Source organism: Sebastes fasciatus, chromosome 1 (assembly GCF_043250625.1).
Source record: "Sebastes fasciatus isolate fSebFas1 chromosome 1, fSebFas1.pri, whole genome shotgun sequence".
Classification (NCBI taxonomy): domain Eukaryota; kingdom Metazoa; phylum Chordata; class Actinopteri; order Perciformes; family Sebastidae; genus Sebastes; species Sebastes fasciatus.
This window is the reverse complement of record NC_133795.1, coordinates 26,093,382-26,103,072: the sequence shown is the minus strand read 5'-3', so window position 1 is coordinate 26,103,072 and position 9,691 is coordinate 26,093,382.

The window sequence follows — 9,691 nt, the reverse complement described above, 5'->3', positions numbered from 1 at the left end:
AATCAGCTGACGACGCAGTGACCACTTAGCAAAGACCACTTGTTTCCAACAAAAGGAGAGTTTGCAGTATTTCTGCCAAGTACAGCTTTAATCCTTATTATGTCATAAACCATGGCTTTGGCACAAGTCACAAAAATCTAATCTCTTCTTCATAGGAGATGTGTAGCTTTCCCTTCTAAAGGAGCACATTATCTCAGTTACAGATGTGCTAATGTGTTAAGGAAGACAACGGGAGTGTGAAAACTACAATGGTTCTTTAATGAAATGGTTTCTTGGTGTGCCAAAGAGAATTATTGTCACAACAAACTGCAGCGTTTTCAACAATTCAGTTTCCTTTCAACTAAGCACCTGAATGTGAACGCTGTGGCTGGCGAACATGAGTTTAGATAGTTTTCTTGAGCGTCACTCTGAATTCCACCTCAGTTATGTAACATATTTAGTGATAATCCTGCAAGTCGAATAATAATACCGACATGAAAACAAACAAGCAAAGCAGACTCGATGAAAACCCCTACCTCCTTCTCTCGCACAATATCGTTGCCACAAGCAGAACAACACTTTGTGATGAATTGAGTTGTCAATTTAGAAAACTAAAATTTAGTTTTAACCTGCTTTAGCTTTCGAGGAGGCCGGGTAAGGCTTCTTGGAAGAGGGCCACATTTATAAGCAGTTGAGAGGGATTCAGATTTGCACACCACAGCTTTAGAAGGTCACAACAGAGGTTCAATTGTACGGTGCTTCTGAGAAGAGTAGGGGATTAAATCAAAGAGAGGTTTATTTTGAAGAACTCCTTTCTTATTATTTCTATTGTAGAAGCTGTGAAAGCATGAAAACATTGTCAGCTGAGGCCGGGGTCAGAGGTCACTGAGTTAAAGGTTATCAGCGATCATCAGCGCAGCAGCCTGTCATATGGAATTAGACACACTTCGGCTTCCATAATGTTGCATCATATGTGGTGTTTAAATAGAAAGGGGAAATCTGTACATTTTTGCTGAGGTTATTATTACAGAATTTTACTGAGGCTTTTCATTTGTGTTTTGTTTATGATGACACTACATATTGGTTGGTTGTTTTGTCAGTGAAAGTTGAACCTTTGTGGAAAAAGACTCCCAACAAGCTGTAATAATAAAGCCGCACCTCAAACAGGAGGTGGCCGGTGGCTGGATTTTAAAACACCTGTGAAACATTCCAGAGAATTCAGAGAAACGTCAGTCACATAACCTTCATTATCAGAGTTCAGGGTTGTTCTTTCATGTTGCCCCTGGCTGTTACTTCATTATTAGGCCTACCTTCTTTTTTTTTTTAAGCTAAGCTAGCAATATGGCTCCAGGCATGGTAATGTATGTCTGTCTAGACTGAAATATCTCAGCAACTATTGGATGGATTGTAATTTTGTACAGACGTTTGTCCCCAGAGGATGAGGCTTACTGACTTTGGTGATCCACCGACATTTCCTGTCGTGCCACCATGACCCTGACCTGCATGAACCGGAGACTTTTGTTACATGTAATTTCACGTCTCTCTCTGCCCTCTTTAAAGGTTCTCTATTCGATATTCAGAACATTAATATAGCAGCAAAAAACTATTAGCTATGTAGAGATATAGAGGAGGAATGTCTACCTGAGAAAATGATGTCACTCCCCCTCTTTGTGTGTAGTAATCGGAGCCTCTCCTTGTTTTGTTGACACAGCTGGGACGGCCGAGCGTGCCTTTTAGTGTATTGTTCGTTGACAACCATTGAGAGGCAATAGATATGCTCTGAGTTACGAATTTAGCAGCTTTAACTGTTATTAGAGAGAATATAGAAGAGAGATAACAGGGAATAAGTAGGGAGAGAGATGGGGAGCGTCATGCAATGAAAGCTTGACATTGAACCACGTTGCAGTTCATGGTTGCCGCCTGTGAAAAGGTTCTCCCTTTTCACTTGGCCCTGTTTTCCAAAATTAACAGTGTTATTGTGTCGGCTAAATGATTAATTTTAGTCCAATGTTTCAGTTTATTTGTTTATTTGATAATGTATCAACATCTAATACAAGATCTTGTATTCGCGGTTTGTTCCTTATTCTGTGTGAATTTGGATGCTTGCTCGGTTTAGCTCACCCTATACTTACCTGGTCAGGTGGTAGGTTCCAGTTAGGTGCGGCTGAGAAGGTAAAATCACATTCACTGCAGTTAGAGGGAGGAAAATGAGTTTGGTAGCTTTCTGTGAGGCTGCAGCTTTCTTTTGTTTGGTGCTCTTTTGATTCAGTTTAAATGTAGTTTTATTGAATTTGCCAGGTTTTATTTTCTGCCATTTGTTTCAGTAAACTTTTGATGCCACTTTTTTGCACTACTCCTGCTTATCGACCTGGTTCTACAACATCACTTTTAAAGTTTTCTGGTGCCAAAACACCTCATCTGCCCTTTATACAGTATATGGGTAGCAGCCAAGCCCCCAGGAAGTGTGCCGGGCTTTGATACAAATATTCGTAGTGGCCAAACGGTGGTACTTCAACTTCCATGTCTGTCACGTGATGCCATTGGGTATTTTTGGCCGAGTACCAACTCTTGAATAGCCTGTATTTAAATCATTAGGTTCTAAAAGTTGTAAAATGCATTAATAGCTGAATCCAGAGTTATTTCCCTTCCTGCGTTCATGTGAATGAGCCCCAGACCGAGAATAGACCGAGGGTTGGGAGGCGTAGGTAAAGGAAACGCTACTGCGCCTGCTCTATGGACCCAATGGATGCGGAAGATCGCCAGATGATCCGGGTAATTTATCTCTTGGCAGTTGAGCCATTTTGGCTTCATGCGCCACTGAGCAACTCTCATAGGAATGAACGGGAGCCCGCCTACAACGCTGTATCCAGTTCTCTTTATACATCCATGGTAGCAGCACTACAGTGCCTTAACCCCTAGGCCCCAAGGGAACCCCAATTCCTTTCATTTCTCCGCTGATGGCGAGGTTATAAGGTATGAAATGCCCCCACAAGTCAATATTTCTGACCACATACTCATGACATTCCCAATTTGCAAATGTCAGAAAGGTAACATGCTAAGCTAAAATAGTGAATATGGTGATTATTACCTGATAGATATCAGCATGTTAGCATGCTGAACTATTAGCATTTAGCTCAAAGCACCACTGTACATAAGTTTAGCCTCACAGATCTGCTGGTGTGGTTGTAGACAGTTTGTCTTGTTTCAGTATAACCATTGCGTAAATCCAGCAGACAGTTATACTATTCCTGTTGACTGTAGATATGGACTATTGTTTCCTTGAGAGGTATGACACAACACAGTGGATAGGTTTATCTTTTTAACAGTGGCAGATATTGGTTGTTTCAATGGAAATGAGTGAGTTAGTGTGCACATACAGTCCATGTTATCAATACCTGCTGAATAGGCACGACACAACAGAGATTAACCAAACAGATGTCCCAATGTTAGACGTGTTGGCACTGTCCTGCAGCAGCTCTGGTTTCACAGTGGACCAACTGACTGACATTGCCATCCCTAGACCCATGCCGCTAGCGTGGCTAGAGAAGTGGTCCAAATTACTGTGTCCCTCTTGGGTTTATTCTGTTTGTCCCAGAGTGCATTTCTTTGGATTTGCTGTATCCATGGTTATGTAAGCAGTGCCCCTGGGAGTAATGGTTACCCTGTACAACCCCATTCAGAGCGTGGACATATCTCACTATTTTAACAGCCATGGCATGAGATCCTGTCAACCCATTACATTCCAAATGCCTAAAAAAGGATGAATGGCAGGTCAGCCTTTGGCCTTGGCCTACCAGACATGTTAGAGAAGAGCCAAGGGAAAACTTTCAATCAAGAGGCCAAGTCCATAACTCTTCACCGGTGACAGAAAACAAGGTCCACTGGAAGGTCACTGGTCCGTTACAGGGCTTCTGTGTTCACTACTACATACTGCAATCTGTGACAAAGGAATGAAATCACAGAAACCCCCAGATGATATGTTGTTGATGCATGATTTAAAACTGCTGTAATCAATATTTTTATTGGATCAAATGACTGCTTGCATGTGAAGATTGGGGTCACTCTCTGTGATGAACCCATAGAGAATTACCACCCAACTCTGCAGTTTTCCTCATCTATACGGACCGTTTCAGCGTCTTTCAGCTTGTTTTGGCTTTACCGACCGCTTACGACTCGCTTACTATTTCCGTTCACTCTCATTGCTCTCATCAGTGTCTTTTGCATTTTTTTCTGTCTATAAAGAAGGAACATTTAGTGATAGTAGTATTTATGTCCGCAAAAATATGGGTATATAGATTATCTATTTAACAGGTATTTTATTTGAATATCTGAAAATGAATAGTTTCAAAAAAAATGTAAAAACTAAATAAATCCCAAACACTATTTTATAACATGAGGCCTGCAGTCCTTGACCCACCAAGCTTCAATGTGAATCTTTATTTATTGCAGATTTAAGTATCTCAGGTCGCTAAGGTCAAATCTGACATCTTGGGTTGTAATCTCACAGGCACCGGTGATGTACTGTTATGACCCCACGATGAAAGAAGGCCTTTGATGCATTTGTGTTTTGCAGGACCACAACCCAGCCTGTGCAGAACAGGAAACAAACCTGTTTTTTTTTGATAGACCCAAACCCAGGCTCTTGGGAGAGTCCGTATTGCGTATGCAAGTTCGGCTTTCGGAAAAGCTCCTGCAAAGATGCAAAGTGTGCCGAAAAGGTGGCTGCCGTAACACGCATCCTGTTGTCGCATTTCCGCTCAAAGACTGAAGTTCTTATCTTTGCACTCTGTCAATACCAGGTTTGAATGGTGCGGTCCAATAAGGTCATTCTCAGAATTAAGGTCCATTATTATGCAAAGATAAAAAGGTGTCAAAAATAACAACAGTGAGAGGCCGTGGTAGTTAGTTTGTCAATCAGGCTGCAGACCTATTGCAATGTTGCTTTAGCTACTGTAACATTAAAGAAGTAGTTTGACATTTTTGGGAAACATTCTTATTTTATGTCTTGCCAAGAGTTGGATAAGAGGGTCGACACCAGTCTCATGTCTGTACGGTAAATATAAAGCTACAGCCAGTAGCTGGTTAACTTAGCTTAGCTTAGCTTAGCACAAAGACTGGAAACAGGGGGAAACAGCTAGCCTGGCTCTTCCAACGGTAACACAATCCACAGACCAGTACTATAAAGTACACTAGTTAACACTAGTTAATATCTCGTTTGTTTAATCTGTAGAAAAAAATAAGTGTTGACAGGACAAGATGTGGTTTTACGGGGGCGCATGTGGACTATTTCTAGAAGTCACTGCTCCCCGCCAAGAAATATACCCGCTCATATCCACCCCTAAAACTACAACTTTTAATTTTTACACTTTGGTTTTCGACAGATTAAACAAACAAGGTATAACATGTTAGTTAATGAGCTTTAGAGTTGCTGGTAGGTGTTACCTTCAGACAGAGCTACGCTAGCTGTTTCCCTCAGTTTCCAGTCTTTATGCTAAGCTAAACTAGCCGGCTGCTGGCTGTATTATATACTATATTATTATATTAACCGTGCAGATGTGACTTTCTGCAAGAATGGGAACAAAAACGTCAAACTCTTTCATTAAAATGAATAACTGCTCCATACTTAGCACATTGTGATTATTTTTTTATAGGCTTGCCTGCCAGTATTATTCCACTAGTAGTTTGCATTACATAATTCATCCAACCCTTTGTGGTTTGAATACCTCCAATACCCACATCGACGCCCTGCCTACTCACACATACCAGAGGATGAATTGAAAGCATACAAGTGTGTTCTCCGGGGATCTCTACATGAGTATTTGACTTGAAATTGGGTCTTCCTCTTACTTTGTACATTTAAGATTTATAATTTAAAGAATTACCAGTCACCTCTTACACTATTAGCCAATGTTTCATCAATTTCCTCAATGGGAGGCTCCCTAGTGTCACTTCCCTCGAATTTGACTCACTGCCGATCAGTTTTACAAGGAAAAGAGTGGGTGTAACTCACTGTGTTTCTTTTCTTTTTTACAGCAGATACAGAGGATTCATTGAAAAGTGACTGAAAAAAAAACGATGAGGTCTCACATCACTGCAAGCTAGTCCTGAGAGCGTAGAGAGCAACACAAAGGCTGGTGATGGACACTGACTCATGAGAATAACAAAGCAGGGGAGCCTACGTGCACGAGGGCACGGACTGAGTCCCGTGCTCTCATTCAGAGCAGGAGAATTTGAGCTGCCAGTTGACTTGAGCTGAAAATCAGGCCAGAGTTTCAGTAGAGGTGCTGTCAGGTGCATGTTAGGTCAACACACATACAGTACACCAGCCTGCAGTGAGGGGAGCTAGTGATATGAAATCAACAACATAAATCCAAAACATCAGATAGAGGAGGCCTTTACATTTAATGTATGGCTATAATATTTTTATAACAACAACAATGGATAAAATGACAATGACCCATGTGAAAGTGAAGTGACAAACTTTGACTTTATTGCTCTTTATAGCATCTTTCAGCTCATGGTTTGGTTTTAATACCCACAACTTTACTGTTTTGAGTCAGTCTCACAGCTCTCATAGCGTTGTTTCCAGCTGCAGCAGGCAGCTGTTTTCCAGTGAAAAAGCCCTATAAACCCACCGTACGCCACCTGGCCAGCACCAAATGGCACAAAAAGTTAGCGACAAGCTTGTGAACAGAGTGGAGCATGTATTTAGTAGCTACAGAGCCAGACATTTCCCTCAAGAGTTAGTGTGGAGACTTAAAACCTTAAAGAGAGTTTATATTACACTCGCATTCATCAGGTGGACAGAAACATGCCTCCAAATAAATGTTCCTCAGAAACTGCTGGATGTGTAAACAGGCAACTTTTGTCAACTTGTTTCTGTTGCCCAAAGGGACAAAAACAATCCGATAATGCAGTTAAAGACTTCTAAATGAAAAAACAACAAACAGCAAAATATGACATTGTCATTTTTTATTTGCTTTCTTGCTGACAGACGAGAAGAACGATAAGATTGATACAACCAGTGGTGGAGTGTAACTAAGTACATTAACTCAAGTACTGGACTTAAGTACTATTTTGAAGTACTTGTTCTTTACTTGAGTATTTCCATTTTCTGCTACTTTATACTTCTACTCCACTACATTACAGAGGCAAATATTGCACTTTTTACATTTATTTGATCAATTTAGTTACTAATTACTTTGCAGATTCAGATTAATAATGTAATACATAATCAACAAATAAATTATGATGTACTGTCAAGATACGAGTTTATTGATCCTGGGCGGAACTTTACCAGCCGCAACATCAAAGTGATGAACATATGAATGCAACAATAACTATATTCCAGTTATATATATAATTCTGAAATAGGCCATCCTACATGATGAGTACTTTTTAATTTTGGTACTGGATTTTGAAATGTTGAATGCAGGACTATTACTTGTAACAGAGTATTTCTACACTGTTGTATTGCTACTTTCACTTAAGTGAAAGTTCTGAGTACTTCTTCCACCACTGTATACAACTCTATTGTTTGTAGACTAAATATAAATTTAAAACCAGCAGGCATTTAGCTTAGCTTAGCATAAAGACTTGTAGCAGGTCCACAAGTAAACCTCCTTCCAACTAAAGCGATATAAATTGTTAATTAGTGAGCTGCAGAGGTAGATTAGGTGGATTTTATTACCCTGTGACAGAGCTGTGTCTTTGTGTATTTACCATACAGACATGAGAGTTGCATCAATGGAATATGCATATTTCCTAAAATGTCTATATATAACTACTGCTGCTTCAAACCATTCACTGCTCGTCTCTTTAGATTGTTCTTGGCTGCAGGCCTGGAAGCGCGTGGATCAAAGAGGATTCCTCTGTGAACAGGGAAATCAACTTTCCATGTGTTGCGTAGTGTAGAAATGTCTCCAATAGTATACAATTTCATGCAAAGGCTTTGTCCAAACAGGACAGAAGTCGGACTCCTTGTGGCTGGCATCCTGAGCGTTTGATTTAGTGCACAATACTATCAATCAGAACATTTGCACGAGTCTTTGTTCCAGAAAAAAATGTCTGTTATTGTTTTTGTTGGACTCTCAAAGGATTTGTACGTTAAAATCAAAAATAAACAAACTGTCGCTGCTGTCGTATGAACGCAGGCGTTTTTCTTCCTCTATCATCATGATTATTTTCATTTCAATATGCTTCAACCAGACCTGTAACAAAAGGTATGCGCATCATCTGTAAAGTGATGATGTCACCTCATCTCTGCTCGTGACGGGAAGAGGATGCATTGTGTAGTTGTTCAGCATTTCATCATTTTAGCTTTATCACGTGAATTTGGTCTGCATGTTTAATAAAATCCATATATTTACATTTTGGATCCTTAAAAGGAATGGAAAAAAGTTTTGTTTACCATTACTGCAAATGATTAATATAGAAGAAATGGTGAGAGGGAGAACGGTGAAGAGATTCCTGACACTTGTTTAAGAAAAACCAAAACGTATTGCTGTGTTGTTTGTTTAATTCTTCATTTAAGGCATTTTGTCGAAAAACTAATGCAGTCTGTTCGTGGCTCACATTCAACCTTTTCCACAGCGTTTCCCTGTTATTGTTTTCCCAAGGTTTCAAAGGCAGAAGATAAAATAAAAATTTTGACGAATTCTGCCCGTAACCCTCCCTCTTCTCAGAACTTCCATGCACTGTGTAAACACATGCATTTCCCATAATTATTTTTTTAATTTTTTTACATCCCCTCAGACCGGACACCTCCCCTCAATACCAAACAAAAGGTAGCGCGTAGTTTTCATTTGTTTTTTCAAGCCCTTTGGTAACAAACATCCCAGATCACAGCAGAGGGGTTGAATTGAGGGCAGACGTTTCATACAGTATCACCACCAACATGGAAGATCATTAGATCACATGTGGATGTTTTCAATAACTCGTTGTTAGAAGGCTGAGAACTGAAGGCAAGCAGACAGATGGTGCATTCAAGTGTTATAAGAGTACAGCAATTAGTACAAAACACAACTTTATCATTACATTATATTTCAGATATATCTTTGAAATTAAAGTGTAATGATCAAAACATCTTAAAATAGCTTACTAGACATAAACCCATTCTGTTACATCTGGGACTGGGTATACATTATCGAGTCCAACATAAAATAACATTGGAGAGAACAGACGTTCCTATCATAATTTATATAACTTGGGAGACACTTACTTTTTTTGTATATACCCTGAAATGAAAAACTTTAGTAAATTAGGGTTGAGCAATATGATGATATATACCATGATATACCTTAAGTCGCAGGTATTTAATTTACTGGTTTAACAAAAACAATCTGCCTGATTATTTTATCCACAAGCACTTTCTTTATATAGTTTCCAGAAACGTTACTAATTGCAATATATTATGGTCATACAATATCAAGGTACCACTTTATAATAAAGCACCCTTTATAAATGGTTTATAAGTTTCAACTAACAGCGTTATTTATGATTGCCAGGTTGTGAACTCTCAGTATCCTGAGACAGGACTCCACTGTTGTTGAAAAAAATGATGGTTGATTGAGGAAAAAACAAGACGAGAAGGACTACTCTCATATATTTGCACATTTTTTATTGTTTGAATACAAATTAGAGTGTAGGACTCTGTTGCTTTTAAATTAAGTGTGCTTGCCTGCAAGTATTTTAGTACTTTGATTTAGAGCTG